The 17076-nt window shown below is 36.7% G+C and overlaps 1 protein-coding gene and 1 long non-coding RNA gene across 10 annotated transcripts in view; both read right to left on the bottom strand.

Moving 5' to 3' along the window:
* LOC105499433 (phosphodiesterase 4D) overlaps positions 1-17076 on the bottom strand; it is a 1582997-nt gene that overhangs the window by 907486 nt on the left and 658435 nt on the right. The gene's annotated exons all lie outside the window — the stretch shown is intronic.
* LOC105499428 (uncharacterized) lies at positions 1974-16391 on the bottom strand. Its single transcript, XR_011624189.1, has 2 exons — positions 11543-16391; positions 1974-5186 (listed from the first exon to the last, which is right to left on the bottom strand). It is a non-coding gene; the product is annotated as an uncharacterized lncRNA (long non-coding RNA).

The following is a 17076-nucleotide window of genomic DNA, read 5'->3' as shown; positions in this document are numbered from 1 at the left end:
CAATCGTGTTATTCACAAAGACACTAAAAGCATCTGTTTGTTTAAATTGATAGCCATTATAATCTTTTTAAGTGTCTGTCTTTCCAAAACAAGTAAGAAGTGAACATCTTTCATTTCCTAGGGAGAAACAATTCAAGCAAAATTTCAGGCTAATACCTGACAAACAAGAACCTATTTACCAGAAATTGCCAATTAGATATTTTCTTAAAGACAAGAGAGGTGCCTCTCATTTCCTCAGCTCTGCCTTTTCTGTTTCCTAAAGGACAGTTTGTTATGTTTGATGTCAAAATAGGCAGTGCAGGAATATAGAGGGTGGTTTCTAATGGTCATACTTCACACATTCATCTGATTTCTACCATTTCCTTCTCCTGACAAGGAGTTCTTAGGCCTCTGACAGAAATCCCTGTATAGAGTATTCAAAGGTAATTCCAAACAGTTCACAAGATAATAAGGTTAGTAACCCTCCCCCAAACTCATAGGAACATGAGTCATTTGTCTTTATAAGGTAAGATTATTCCCTGATTTTTTAAAAGTATGTCTAATGATGTGTTTTTTGAAGAACAGGAAAATCAATAACCAACTAAACTTTAACCAAATTTCCTAAAAATCAACTGAAATCAACTCCTTTTGTGAGCATTAAAAGGATACGAATTTATGTTTTCACTGCTGGATAATAAAATGGTGTGATGAGCAGTATCATGGTGAGATTCTACACAAGTGAGGCACTCATGAAGGAGCCCAAGGTAATCAAGGAAGATGAGCTCCTGACTGTGGATATAAGAGCTTCTCAGTTCGGTTCTTGGTTCCTAGATTTCAAGATTGATATGATCAAACTTATAAACTGGTCCTCTAAAAGTACGATGACTAATGCTAAGAATGGGTGTGCAGGGATTGTAGTTGGAAAAGGCCCACAGACTCTTGAACAGAATTTGTGAAGAATGGGATATTTGACAGGTTGAATTAGAGTTTATTGAGTTATGCATTGCTCTATTTTCACTGGAATAGTAAGAAGGTTAAAGGAGAAATCAACAAGATATTAGGGATAGCTAAAAGGACCTATTGAGTAGGGTGATTTTCCCAATGATTTGGGGATAATGGGTCACATTTCCTAAAAAATAATGGCTCTCATGGCTTTTTACTGTGAGAATGGATAGGCCAAGCAAAGATAACGAGAATCAGCTTGGGGCCCATGGAGAGGGATGCTGTGAAGTAGATGGATGCATAAACTTGAAAACTTGAGACACTGAAATAAGTCACTTGTTATTAATCTATCTTCATGAAAATGATGCCATTGGATGTAATTAAGAGCACATTTTTCTTAATTGAGGAATTCTATGATGAGATAGGTAGTCTTCACCTTGTTCCACATACATGCACCGCACAGAGTGATTTTTTTAAAAATACATTATATAATAGGGAACTGTTATTTTACTTATTGAAGTTAATAGCTACTATTGTAATAATTTAGTGATAACATTTGTGCTATTTGCTGAGCAGAATATTTAAATGAATCACTTTTAAAATATATACTTGCAAGATGAAAATAGGTTTAAATCCTAAAAGACCACATTCTAATAAAAACACTGAAAATGAAATCTGAGAATCACATTTAACTAGCTTTTAGTGACAAAGTAAGCAGAAATAATTAGCATAAACATAATTGCAAATAAAATATAAACTGAAGGTCCTCCAAAGAACTCAAACTACAGTATTCTTTCTCATTCAATACACTACCCTACTTAATACCACATAAATTATCATTAGTTTCTGATAAATGCTAACATAACCTTGTTGTTCAAACTTTTTTTTTTTTTTTCTTTTTGAGACAGAGTCTCGATCTGTCACCCAGGCTGGAGTGCAATAGTGCGACCTCGGCTTACTGCAACCTCTGCCTCCTGGGTTCAAGCGATTCTCCTGACTCAGCTTCCCAAGTAGCTGGGATTACAGGCGCCCAATCACCACACTCAGCTAACTTTTTTTTTTTTTTTTTTTTGTATTTTTACTAGAGACGAGGTTTCGCCATGTTGGCCAGGCTGGTTTCGAACTCCTGACCTCTGGTGATTCACCCACCTCGGCCTCCCAAAGTGCTGGGATTACAGGCATGAGCCACCATGCCCAGCCCGAAGTTTTGAATACAGGTAAAGCGATAGGGAAGCTGTGGGTTATTTATTTTGATTAAGACAATAACCTATATTTAATTTAGCAACATTTTTAGTAGAAATTTAGGAATCAATAGCCTATTTTTTTTTTTAACCACAGCAACAATTAAATGAATCACCTACTTTCTTTTCAACAAAGCCTAACAAAGCCTCAGCTGGAGGAGTTTCCAAGCCAGTTGTTAGCCAGTTAATAGACAAAAATGCTAAAATAGGTCATTGACATAGGTAGACTTCCACTTCTACACAACCTTCTCTGAATCTCCCCTATTCCCCCAAACTACCAGTTCAGTTCAGTAATTACATCAAGCAACCATTTGAAACAATGGGAAAACCATCAATTTGAGTGTCTTTTCAATTATATGGAGAAAAAGAGAGGAGAGGAGTAGTGTTCTATGTTTTAGAAAATTTGCATTCCTGTTCTATGGTTATTTTTTTTTTCCCAGCTCTCATCTCACAGTGTCAGACAATAACTTCACCCTGTGAAGACATATATCACAAAGGATTGTGTTTGGACGTTTGCATTGCCATTCCTTGGGGAGGATCATTGTTAAATATGCAGATTCTCAAAATAAAGGATGGAAAACTTTGTGGATATGGAGCCCCAAATCTGCATTTATAAAAATTCTGTTAAAGTTTTGTGAAATCAGGACTGTTTTCCTGCAGATCAGAGTCTTAAAAGAAGAAAAACAACAGCTGGCAAAGGCCTGAGTAGGGCCAGCCTTAGGCAAATTGTGAAGCAGTCCAAATTTAGAGTTTTTATCTCTCAGTTCATTTGAGAGTTTACTTAGAACAACTTGCTTGTCCTCTTGTGCCAGTGCTATTGGCCTCTCTTCTCACTGCCCAGAGGACCACTCAACCCACCCTCCAATCAGCTGAGCATCCCAAATGCAGTCTCCTTACTCCTGAGTGTAATCCCTAACTGGCCACTCCTTCTCTCCCACGACATTCCCAAGGCTCCATCCTATGCCATCAAAACCATTTCTGTACCTCAGGGGCCTATTCCATAAGGTTGGACATTTCACCAGCGAACACATTTTAAGTTATTAACCTGTGTGCTTTTTAAAAATAATATTTATAATTTTTATTGTAAAATAATACTTCCTTAAAACAAAATAATTAGAAAACTAAGAAAGTAAGAGGGAAAAAGTCATATCTAATCCCATTCATCATGAGTATCCTCAGCTTACCCTGACCTCTATGATACATAAGTACAAATTCATGTATTGTGTGGGTGTGCGAACTCACACACAGGCATGTGAAGGGCAGTGTGTTGGTTTAGTTTCTACCTCTGGAACCAGATTGGCTGAGAGTGATGCTGGTTTTGCCACCTTTGGCAGGTTACTTAACCACTCTATACCTCAGTTTCCACATCTGTAAAATGGGGATGCTAATAAGACCTAACATAGGATAGTTTTGAGCATGAGTGTAGGCGTGGTTAGCCACAGTATGTGCTGTGGTTAGCACATGCACACTAGAATCAGCTACCTAAATTTGAATCCCAGCTCAACAACTAGCAGATTTCCTTTTTTTTTTTTTCTTTTTGCTGTGGAAAAGTTTCTTAATATCTCTGTGCCTCAATTTCCTTATCTGTAATATAAGAAACTCAATTGGGTAATGACACATAAAAAGTCAGATGACAAGCAGTTTTACAGCTTCTGTGTTATTGGAATTAAAAGGGCAAGGGAAAATTACAAACTAATGATCAGAGATGAATTTGACACTTCTGTTCTTGGGCTATTAGGACTTCTGGACTAAGGTTAACTTTCATATTATTGTTTTAATCATATAAGAAAAAACAGTCTATATTTTCTAGGGAGGAAGAAGGTAAGCTCTTATCGGGTCCAAAGGGATCCATGACCCAAGCAACGTTAAGAACTAGGGCATTAGGTGATCTTCTTGCTCCAACATTCAATAATTTTATATTTTATGCTACCTATTTTGAAATCTACTTCCCTAATTTTTTTACTTGAATGACATCAAATGTACTCCAAACTAGCATTTCTTATACTAAAATCCATGAGACTTTAGTGTCTGTCTAGGTATGCAAAAATAGAGTGCCAGAATTTGGAAAAATAATCCTAGAGTATATTTTTCTTTTATCAAAATCAGATACCATGATGGCCCATTATTTATATATGTGAATAATACTGTTAACTTTTTGTTTTGTTAATTTCTTACTATTTTTTCTAAGTTAGGATTAAGATGAAATTTTAGAAGAAAAATGGTTTTCTATGGTCCTAAAGAGTTCTAAATCACTACTTCAAAATCACTAAATAGAAACTTTCGAGTGAAGCACCAAATATCTTTTAACTTTAGTTTGAAAAGAATAAACTTGTTTCTATGAAGGCTAGTCAGTTCACTGAAACAACCATTGGACAGAATTTTTTGTTTTAGGCATGATGGTTCTTCTATCTACAAGTTCTTTCTCCAGCATTTATCTGAATTTATGCTTTAAGTATGCAAGTTTGTTTTGATATTGATCTCTGTCCGTTGACCTGAGCTCTGATGGGAATGATAGCAAACATGAGATGTCTTTTAGTTCCCTAAGTACCAGATATTTTTAGTTTAGGATTTTTTTTAACATAACTTATGTTTGTGATGGTTTTGGCACTGTGACGAGGGGAGCCCTTTTGCCAGTCCTGAAAAATCTCCATTGTTTTAAAAATATCCCTCCATGTCATTGATGAAATCCAAAAGAACTTCAAGGATGAAAGGGATGATGCAGCTTCAAAACCCTGACTGGTTTCCTGGAAGGCTGAGTCACTGAGCAGTGCCCTGCGTGTAGCATTCATGGGAACAGCACACAGCACAGCATCATTCTTCTGAGCTGGCGGGGAGCTGAAATTAACTGAAATATCTGCCTCTTGGAGGCTCTTCAGAAAAGGATTTGCTTTCTGTTCAATAACCTCATGGTTCAAGCGGTGCAGTCATAGGCATTAGTGGGATGTGCAGGCAGACACTCTCCTTAGATGTCTTAGATGAAGCCCTTGGAGTCCAGGGGATGCTGAGCAGTGGTCAGCTGGTAGTCTGAAACATTATAGAATTAAAAGCTTTAACTGGACCTAGTAGGATCTAATATTTTCAAATACCCACATGAGTTCAAAAATATGACAATTTTTGCAATTGAAATTGTAAATGTGTTGGCTATTATTTCTTTCTTTGGCTGTCACCTGCATGTAAAAGAGATTTTCTGTGAATTGACTCTGACAAATGCTTTTGAACACCTATCTGATTAATCAACACATTAAAACAGTGCCTTTCTAAAAATAAACCAGCTCTATTTTTATTTCACTTGCCCTTTACCCTCTCACCAATAATTATTCAATGTTGGCTAATAATTAATTGCAATGTAAAAGGACATTTCACTATGCTTAGCAAAAAGCTGGGTGTATGTATAGAATGCTTGACATGTGCCTATGAACACTTACGGAAGACTGCCCTCTGAGTTTGAATGTGTTATTTTTGGTGGTGTTATTTCCTGTGTAACTCTATGGAAATAACAAACCCAACAGACTGGCAGTACCTTTCACCCTTAGATGCCTGTGGAGCATGCCCTTGGGATAATGATTACAGACACGCCCTGTAACACTTGTTCCTTTCTACTGCGGGAAAGATGTGGGGCTGCAGACAGGAGTTGCTGCTAGAGGCTGATACATGACCTCACGCCACCAGGTTCCCCAGTGGACCTACTCAGAGCAGGGTAAGATGCTGACAGGCCTGCTCTGGAGGACTGCAGTGCCTAGCACAGCAGCAGACATTCTCAGTGAGTAGCCTGAGATTTAGCAATTTCCACTCCAGGTCACCTAAGACTCTCTGGGACAGGCTCAGCCAAGAATAATAACTAACTTGTTATCAGGAGAGGGCAGCAAGCCTTTTCTGTGAAATAGTCTAGTATTCTCTACATTTCTTTCTGGGAGTGAATTTGCAGGATTTTTACAGAAATAAAGGAGAATGTTGGCTGCCCAAACTAGGTGGCTCTTAAAACTTAAGGAAGCAATTTAGTACAAAACAATTTTTAGAATTCTTCAGTAGATTAAACATAAAAGGAAAATGAATATAACTGGAAGACGGTGGTTTTCTCCTGTTTTTTGAAAACTGTATGAGTAACGAATATATTTTGGTAATTCTCCCATGTAGTGTAAATATTCACAATAATTTAAAGGCTCTAAATGTAATTTAGATTTTCAGGATTAAATCTCAGTTGAGCTAAAACAGATTAACTGAAAAACAGAGGTGCCCCTCAGGTTTCTTCTGGTGGTTTACTCAGGGACCCATTGCCACAGCATTTTGTAGAGCCAGGAGAAACATGTAGCCTAGGTTCTTCCCCAAACCCAGAAACTCAATGACAAATCTAGAAGAAATGTCACCATAATATTCTGACTAAAGCTTCAGAAGACACTATTTTGAAACAGAGTCAGTATATTGTATCTAAATTGTCAGGTCTTTGTATGTTCGTATTTATTTAGTAATTTCACTTTCTTTTTTATATCCCATTTCAGATAGTGGTCATTTACTATAGTAATAATGATGTTAAACTATTATTTATTGGTGCTGACTTATATATTTGATTTCATGTACATTATCGATTCTAATCCTCCCACTAAAAAGCAAGTTTTGCTATTACCACTGAGGGGGAAACTGAGTCAGAGATACAAAGGGACACGAAAGACATGTAACTATAGTAAAGTGTGTGGTGCAAAGAATCCAACCTAAGTCATTCTGACAGGTGATTGCTGCTAGAGCATTTTGCCTCCAGCACTGTTAAAACAACTGGATTCCTTTAAGCCTTGCCTATGATCTTTTAATTCTGAAATACTATGAAAATGTAATTTGCCAATAATTTACTGTGGAGTAAGTATATGAGTAAGAAAGCTTATTAAATCAACAGTTCCAGTTTCAGTCTCCACTATCTTCTCAATCATTTGTGTCTTGTTTTTATATAGGTTTTCGGTAAGCAATGACAACTGCATGTTAACAGAAAACCATTTTTAAAATTTGCAGCAGACAGGACTCCTATGAGCACTTATTTTTTGTTTATTGAAAATCTTATTATCTGGATTCTCTCTGATTATTCTACAATATTTTCACCTTGGCACAGAGACATAAATATTAAAACCAGAAGATCACATTCTAGTAAAAGAAATAATGGTGTTTCCATTGCTGAGAATAAATGCCTTTTCATATATATTGCAAATTCCAAAAATGTCTTGGAAAATGAGTTAAGGAAGGAATTGCTTATTCCATCACAAAGAAAATCTCGAACAAAATAAATTTACATAAGAAAGTACATGAAGACTGGGTGTGGTGGCTCACACCTGTAATCCCAGCACTTTGAGAGGTCAGGGCAGGAGGACCACTTGAGCCCAGGAGTTCGAGGTTACAGTGAACTGTGATGATGCCACTGCACTCCAGCCTGGGCAACAGAGCAAGACTTTGCCTCTAAAAAAATAAAAATAAAAATAAAGAAAAGTTCATGAAGATGCAGCAAAGCTCTGGTATCAGTAATATTCTGAAATAGAAACAGCCATTCCTTCCTTTAGAAAGTCTGTCTTGAGTTTGAGGAGTCTCTGGAGGATGTATGATGGGCAAAGCTGAGGTTGTCACGATCTGCCTAATCAAGCGTCTCTTCAACAGTGTCCATGGGAAGTACACAATGTCTAATGAGGTTTTAGGATGATTTGTTAGACTAAGCCTTCCATCAGACACAGAGTTCTTTCATTAATTATGATTCCACCCTAGAGACTAACTAAGCAGTATGTCCCAATCTTAACAAAAGTCCTCCTGAGCACGTATGAATTTATAAAGTAGAAAGTAAAAGCTGTTTCCACTTTTTGAAGATAATTTGCAAACTGGAAGTCAGACTGGATGACACAAGTCACCTATATCTGGGAACCTAAAGATGATTATAATTTCAGCGGATAAGGAAGGAAGCTTACTTAATTGAGATGTGTAGAGAGAGAAGGGTATCAAGCCAGGAGAATGAGATATGACCCTTGATGCCAGAGAAGAAGATCTTCAAGAGTCACTTCTATGACCTGGCAATGGTTCGAAGATACTATGCATGAAATGAGGACACATTTTTGGAAACTAATGAGCTTCAGTGAAAAAGAGATGAACATATTTTTCCATTTCAGCTAAAAAAAAATCAACCTCCTCAATAAAAATAAAATTAAAATTATAATTAGACATTGTTTTCACTTATCTAAATGATAAATATTAAAATTTTACAATGCAATCTATTTAAAAGTATACTGAGAAAAAGCAAAAATAGTCATGTTAGGGTAAGTTTGGTGTAATTTTTTTAGGACAATCTAATAATACCCTTTTAAAAATATGTACTTCCTTTGACTTGGGAATTCCACCTACAAATATTAATTCTAGAGATATACTTACTTTATATGAACAAATAAGTAAAAGAATAGTCATCATTACACTGCAGGTAGTGACAAAAGATGGGAAACAACCTAACAGACTCCAACAGGCACCTGGTGAAATTATGTCTCATCCATGACATGGACGATACTGCAATGGCTAGATTGGCAGATTTACATGCAGAGTTAGGAATCAATCTCCTTGCTATATCATTAAGGAAGATAAGCAGGAAAGCAGAATATGATATATTATGTCTTAGCATTTGAGTAAACACATAAAAGATCTCCATTAGGAAATACAAAAGTAGCAGTTGCCTCCAGGAAAGGAAATTGGATAACTGAGAACTAAAGAGGGGTTCACTGGTCATGAGTATCTTTTGACACTGAAGATCGTGTGCTTGTATCTTCTAGTGAACCCAATTAATCAATTGATCTTTTAGAAAAGACTGAAAAGAAAAGGTATCTAAAACAGTCAGGTTGCAAAGTCAAGTAAAATTGTGTCAATAAAATGGCTCAGAGAAGTGATTCTCAAGTATCTGGGTATCAGAATCTCTTTATAGTCTTAAAAATTATTGAAGACTCACAGATTTCTTGTTTATGTGGAATATTTGCCATCTTAAAACTGAGACCATTATAAATATTTATTTACTAATTCATTTTCAAAAAACATAATAAATGTATTTTCTGTAAAAATAACTATTTTCCAAAAAAGTGTAAGAAGAGTGACTTTTTTTTTATTTTTGCCACCTAATGGAAGACACCTAGGTTCTTATGTCTGCTTCCATATTCAGTCTGTTATGAAATAATATGCATCACATTGTGTAGCTTCTGGAGAACTGTACTGAGAAAATGTACAGTGAAAATGACAAATGACATGTTGGTGTTGTTATGAAAATATGTATGGTCTCACAGACCCCTAAGAGAATCCTGGGGACCATGCTCTATGAGCACATTAGAATAAAAATAGAACCTTGCAACTGACTTGCCATTATAGAAAAAAGATCACTTTCTTTAGCTGAAGTTCACTTTCCAGAACTCTCTAACTCTGTCAGTAATGTCTGACCATCCTAAAACACGAGTTCACAAAGCTCAAAGAAGGCAACGGTGCCTGATAAAAGCAATCTTCTAGGAACGACAGTTTACCAAGTTTAGTTCTCCTGTGAAATAATACTAGCAAAATGTTCTTTGTGTAACATAGTTTCTCACACTGGTTAAACAAGATTATCTTTCAGGAAATAAAATTCTAGCTCTAACAGATTAATATTTTAATTTAAGAAATACCAAACTATTTCCCATCTCCTCTAAAACTATCATAGTCATATTATTCAATCTCTAGAATGGGAATTGCAGCATCTAAGAAAGCATCTTTTGTAAGGGGCTTACAAAAGTTGTAATTAATGTAGCAAATAACAGTAGTTTATCCTTTCAGCACATTTTTATTGAATTCATGTTATGCTCATTTATTGTGCTGATGATAGAGTGGTCAGCAAAACAAGCCTGCAACCTGTCTTCATGGAGCTGACGATCTGACTGATAGACATTAATGAAGAAATCTCATAAGCTGATATTGATGAAATAAAACTACAGTAAGCTCTGAGAGTCCATAACAGGGCCACGTGGCAAGATTTGGAGAATCAGAAACACATTATCAGAAAAAGCGAGATTTGAGCTGAGACACAAGGGAAGTATGGGGTTAATAGGCAGTGATGGTGGGGTTTGGAGGTATTCGTCAGCGTAGAGGAAATAGTATGCATAAAAACTCTAAGGCAAGAGTGAGTATGGTGGTTTCCAAGTGCTGAAATTAGGTCAAAATCAGCCAAATCAGAGAGAGCAATGTAAAGAATGATACAAGATGAGCTGTCAATATAGGCATGCGTGAGATCATGCAAATTCCTGAATGCCATGGTAAGGATTTTCATATTTATAATGAGAGCAACAGGGAACTATTGAAAGGTGTTATAGACAGTTGTTTGTGTTTTGTTGGTATGTTTACCAGATGCAAGATGAGGTGGCCTTGCATCTAGCCTAACGGTTTGTTTTCTCATAATTACCAGTTGAAAGTGAACCTTACCACCTGCTTGTTTGAGGTACAAACAATACTCCTTGACCTCAATCAGCAAAGTGGGATATAACATTTCAGGTCCTCAAAGTGAGTTTTAAAGTGAAATTTTCTTGCTGTCTGCTATCAAAAGCTTCAAGAAAAGTGAATTTTCGGGATGATTACCTAAGATATCTAAGGAATGTCAGCATCCCTCCGATCCTCTGGTTCTAAAAGTTTATCTAAGAGTGAATTAATAACCAGAACTGTCCATGCTAAGAAAATAATAGTATGGCATTTGAATCACCTGCCTGGAGTCCAGCTTCAACATTCTAGCCTTGGCTTCTAATAAAATTTGTTATAAGAAAGAATGCTATGATAGATACCTCTGGATTTGTTGCCCACATACTATTAGGGCAAGGTCTGTTATCTGGAATTTTCCATAAAGTCTCACGTGGTAAAAAACATTGCTGGAATTTTGTACCCAAGACAACATGTTTTTCCTAAGGAATTGATACATTTCTTCTTTTGCATTAATGAGAGCAAATTATTTAATACATTGCCACATTGGCCCAACATTGACAGAGTTAAAACAAGTTCAACAGAATTAACTATGATGGCTCTTATGCTTTCTTTCCTCTGCTTCATTCCAACAATATATTTTGCTCATACCAAATCAACCTAAATTCTATTTCATAAGCTCTCTCTAATTCTTTTATGAAGTGATATGTGGAAACATATATACATGTAACAAATGCACATGTTCAGTTTTAAGGAGTACACCCGATATATCCTCAGAAGCTGAAAAAATAAGTTCAATGCGACAATTTCATTCATTACAGACTCCTTTTCTTTTAACTTTGCTAAAAGGTTAAAAGACATGAAAGCATAAATATTTATTTGTATCACTGTAAGAATGACTGACCATTACATAAAATTGGAAAATAATGCATGCCTAAGAAGGGACTACTTACCTTATTGATAGAGTTTTCATTACAAAAATCAGGCTGTTGGCATCAAACATGTGGGCCATGGCCTCACTCCAAACTGCTGAAGCTCATTTGGGATCACAAATGATTTGCTAAAGCCTCACCACTGCTGCCAAAACAGGGAGATTGTGCTGAAATGTACATTTCAGAGCCAAATTTACTGCTTTCTTGGCTATGAAAGGTGAAGCCAGGACAACAGAAAGGAAACCTAACAGTGGAAATAGAGAAGACCCTGGAGTAACTTCAGGAAAAAATAAACCAAGTAAGGAGGCACGGGATGTGTAGTTGCCACTTGTTTTGGGATACATGTAATTCATTTTTTAAGTTAACTACTCACATAAATATACACTCATACATATACCTGCATAAACATAGCACAATTGTGGTGGGCAGAATTCTAAGATGATCTCCAATAACTCATGCCCTTATACTCTCTCTTCCCAGATGGTCAAGATCTGTAATTTTCTTTTAACCAGTGGAATATGGCAAAGTTAAAGGATTGTTCAAATGTAAGTAGCATCCTTAATCAGTTGATTTTAAGTTAATCAAAGGCTATTCAGGGTTGGTCTGGTCTAAGTAAGTGATTAGCCCTCCAAAAAAGGGCCTAGAAGTCAGAGTTTCTTTCTCGTGCTGACCTTGAAGAAGCAAACTTCAAGGAATTTTATAGTGGTTAAGAAATTGATTCTGCCAACAACCACCTGATATGGAAAAAGGAGCCAGAACCTCAGATGAGACCCCAAATTCCCAATTTTTTAATAAAAATCCAAAAGGCTTTTAATTAAAGCCTTTTGAGACCCTGAACAGAAAACCCAGCTAAGTCATGTGCAGTCTCCTGGCCCATGGAAACTGTAAAGTAACAAATGTGTATTGTTTGAAGATGCTAATTGTGTTGTCATTTGTTATACTACAATAGAAAATAATATAATGATGTTTGGTGCTATGCAAAAGGTACCATGCTAAAAGCATACACTTTGGTTACTTAATTAGTACAACTTCAGTATTTGAATATAACCTAAGAAAAACCAATGGGTATTGACAAACACACAAATACACAAACGTATACATCCATATGCACTCAAATTTGCCGTCAAGGGAGAAAAAGTCAACTTGTTTTCATTACCCACACCCTCAAATTTACTTCATCTTTTGTCAAACTCATCTTAGTAAAAGGCAAATGTTTTCATTTTTTGGACTAGTTGGACAATTCTAGGTCCAGCTAGAAACCTCAGAATCATCACTGACTACTTACTGCCCCTCATCCCTTCTAACAAATTGGTCACCAAATCCTACTATTTCCTTTTAATTATTTTTCATCCCACTCTTTAACTCAATCTCTACTGCCACTCATGAGTTCTTCTTTCTACCAAACAATGCTTCTCTCTGATTTATCTGTTCATAGATTCCTCACCTCCCCTCCACAAAGCCCACGACCTCCCTTTCAGTCTTACAGGTGCTCCCTAGGTCAATGGGAAGGAAGTGAAGGTAAGTCAAGTAGAATCAAACTTGGCGATGATGGGAGAAGAAAGGCTAGAGATGAGATAACAGACATGCCTAGGAAACGACAGATGAGTTTACTGACCTTGTTATGAATTCTGAGCATTATCCTGTAAACAATGCAAAACCACTGATGGATTCACAGCAGAAGAGTTACACACACACACGAGCACACAAGCACATACACAGCATAGTCTTTCCTTGCAGGAAGGAAATGAAGGTTCTGTCACAAATCAGCAAGTTTTTTGCAATAAAAAGCTACTTACTAGCTCTGCAACCTCTTGGATAGACTAGTCAAATTATTTTTTCCAACTTTTTATTGTGTTAAAAATACACATAAAATTTACTATCTTAATTTAAAAATCATAATTTTTGGTGAATGAAATTTAGAATCTGAGATAATAATAATGACTGTATAAACCCTGGATAGTAATGGTTCAATTGAACTTAGTTCTGGTTCTTTCTCCTCCCTTTTGCTAATGGTAAAACATGAAACAATATTCATCTTGCCCATTAATATTGAAGTAAAACTTGCTGAGGCAGTTTGGTCTCCGGGAGTGTGCACATTTAAATACTAAAAAGTTAACAGCTACCTAGAAGCTAGGAAACAAAGTTAGAAGAAAAAGAAAAAATAGGTAATATTTTCACCTTTGGGTAATTAAGTAATACAGATCAATAGAAAAAAAAAAAAAAACTCCTACTGACTGGTAAGAAATGCCACAGACTATGGGTACTCTCAATGAAAATGGAAGGTTTTTTCCATATGACAACTCTATTTTCACACTCTTGCATACAACGAAACAATTAGAGACTTCATGTCTCCATCTCTGAATACTCTTGTGAACAAAATGGCTATGTCTAACCAGATACGCTACATTTAAATTGTCATAGGTACATTTCTGGGGCTGAAAAGCTATACTTTTCCCCTTCCTTCATTTCTTGTCCCTCCTTACGTCTACAAAACAGTGTTTGGAGAAAAGAAATATATACTACATAGAGTCAAGTCATTAAGTCTAATTCCAATTTTCTAGTTTGTAGTTTCAAAGGAAAAATTCCGAAAATTTAAGCAGAGATAAAGAGAACATTTTTCTAATTTTCTGCACCCAGATGACACAGATTTTTAAGGGATGACACAGTCAGGGAATGACTGGGCAGATCTTGAAGCAATCTGGTAGTCACGTGGAATCAGCCTTTTTTAAGGCCACACTCACATTTTTGGGCTGTAATTGTTTGAACAGTGTAGAAAAGTGTCAGAGCTGCTAACTGCACAGCTCACCAGATGCAAGAGTGGGATTTGCCACTCCAACTATGCAGAAGCTTGGATTAAGCCAAGAATCTGGAAGGAGAAAATACGAAAAGGCTTTCCTTCTCCAAGGCTTAAAAGGGCATGAGATTCTATTAGGCTGCACTATGTGAAATTAGCAATATTTTACAACTTTTACCTACGAAGTTGGTTCGACCCAGTACATTGCAGAAATGAAGAGGGAGAATGTGCTTTAAAATACTGATGTAATAACTCATACATGTCTCTAAACCAAAGCAATAAAAGTACATAAGGAGAAAAATACTGTGTATGATGGATGATACAGTCAACAGGCCATGGCTTTTACATTCACTTTCAACTCTGCTGGGTATGTTTTTGAAAACTAGTGACTTATGCCAATACTTCCATTCTAACAAATATTCTTATAAAGTCAAAAAGAGTTGTTGAAATTTTGAAAAACCAAGTAATCTAGTAATAATACAGAACAACTTTGTATTGTTAATAATTGCATATATAAGAAGCAAGATTTAAGCTGGGCATGGTGGCTCACACCTGTAAGCTCAGCACTGTGAGAGGCTGAGGTGGGAGGACTGCTTGAGCCCAGGATCAGTCTTGGCAACATGGTGATACCTTGTCTCTACAATTTTTTTTTTTTTAAATGGCCGAGTATGATAGCTCCCTATGCAGGAGGTTGAGGCGGTAGGATCCTTTGAGCCCTGGAATTCAAAGGAACAGTGAGCCATAATCATGCCACTGCACCCCAGCCTGAGTGACAGAGAGACCTCATCTCAGAAGAAAAAAGTAAGATTTAGAGTTGGTGAGTCCAGTGAGATGTTAGTTTTCACATAATGTCCCTTCACTCTGCTTCTCAACATCTCCATGGTATTTGCACAAACATGAATATTCTCATTGTATTATTGGAAATTTTATCTCATCAATTCCTTTCGACACCATGAATAAAATTGAAATATGAATACTGGAGAATTCTAATGTGTGCCAGAAGGGAACCTCAACTTCTATAAGAAAGTGTTCTTATTGAGGAAACAATTTTCACTTAACAAGACTGTAGATAAAAGAGTTATAACTCAAGAGTGATGATATTCATTAAAGAAAAAAGGCCTGTGTTTCTTTACTCTCTCTACTGGTTATGATTTCTTATCTATTTTTTAAAAAATAAAGTATTGGGTGAATACAAAGTAATGCTATATGTAAAAAAAGAAACAGCAATACTGTACCCTTTCCTCACACAAAGAAAATATTTGCTTCGGAACTGGGTCCTTGACTTGGCTATGTCAATTATTACAGTTTTTCTCCCTTACATTCAATCATCCCAAGGACTTTCCAACCTGACTTGGTGACTCCCTCTTCCCTTTCTCATATAGATGGGACTAATGGAGCATTAATCTGACTGTGAAATGATTCAATTTCAATTTTTCTAACCTGAGGCTATAATTATTTTTCTTCTTAGACCAGTAAGCAATGAGATTCATTAAAGAGAAACTCTGTGGGGCAGAGGTCCCATCTAAGGTCCAATCTGATAAGTGCACAGTGTACAAAAGTTTGCAGATATCCTCCTTTTCCAGGCAATACAGAAAGCTCCTGGTATCTGGTAAGCTTCTCTTTCCATATACGAGTGATTAAGGATCCCATTTACAATATCTACAGATTCTCTGCTCTTTTGGTGATATACAAATCATAAGAGTGTCCAAGATAAACTGTCCTTCGTTCAGAGTTCATGTTTCAAATAAACACAAGAAGGAATCTGTGGCCGGGTATGGTGGCTCATGCCTGTATTCTCAGCACTTTGGGAGGTCGAGGCGGGCAGATCATGAGGTCAAGAGATCAAGACTAACCTGGCCAACATGATGAAACCCTGTCTCTACTAAAAATAACAAAAATTAGCTGGGCGTGGTGGCACGTGCTTGTAGTCCCAGCTACTCGGGAGGCTGACGCACGAGAATCGCTTGAACCCAGGAGACTGAGGTTGCAGTGAGCTGAGATTGCACCACTGCACTCCAGCCTAGCAACCGAGTGAGGCCTCCGTCTCAAAAAAAAAAAAAAAAAAAAAAAAAAAAAAAAAAAAAAAAAAAGAGGAACCTGTATCTTGCTTGAAAAGCACAGAGTGAAAATTCCTCCTTAGGTCCCATCATTCACTCCTCTTTTCCTCCTTGCACTTTAAATGGTATATCCCTGGCTTCCATCCTTGAGATTTTCCCCATTGGCATCCCTTTTTGGGTGTTCTTTCTGATGCTTATCATATTTTTCTAGTAACTTCCAACCAATCCACACCATTCTCTCAATTCTTCTGAGTGCCTAAAATCTGATGTATTGAAAAAACCTGAACTTTGGAGTCATAAAAATTCTAGCATTAGCCATAAAAAAGATCATGTCTCATGTCTCACAAAAAAGATCAAGATCATGTCTCATGCAGGGACATGAATGGAGCCGGAGGCCTTATCCTTAGCAAACTAACACAGAAACAGAAAAACAGATACCGCATATTCTCACTTAGAGGTGGGAGCTAAATGATGAGAACACATGGACACATAGAGGGAAATGGCACACACTGGGGCTTTTTGGAGGCTGGAGGGTGGGAGGAGGGAGAGGATCAAGAAAAATAACTAACAGATACTAGGCTTAATACCTGGGTGATGAAATAATCGCTACAACAAGCCCCCATGACACGTTTGCCTATGTAACAAACCTGCATATCCTGCACATGTATCACTGAACTTAAAAGAACAACAACAATAGATATATT

Source organism: Macaca nemestrina, chromosome 6, assembly GCF_043159975.1.
Source record: "Macaca nemestrina isolate mMacNem1 chromosome 6, mMacNem.hap1, whole genome shotgun sequence".
Classification (NCBI taxonomy): Eukaryota; Metazoa; Chordata; class Mammalia; order Primates; family Cercopithecidae; genus Macaca; species Macaca nemestrina.
The sequence above is the reverse complement of the archived record's forward strand: the minus strand, read 5'-3'. Positions and strand labels throughout refer to the sequence as shown.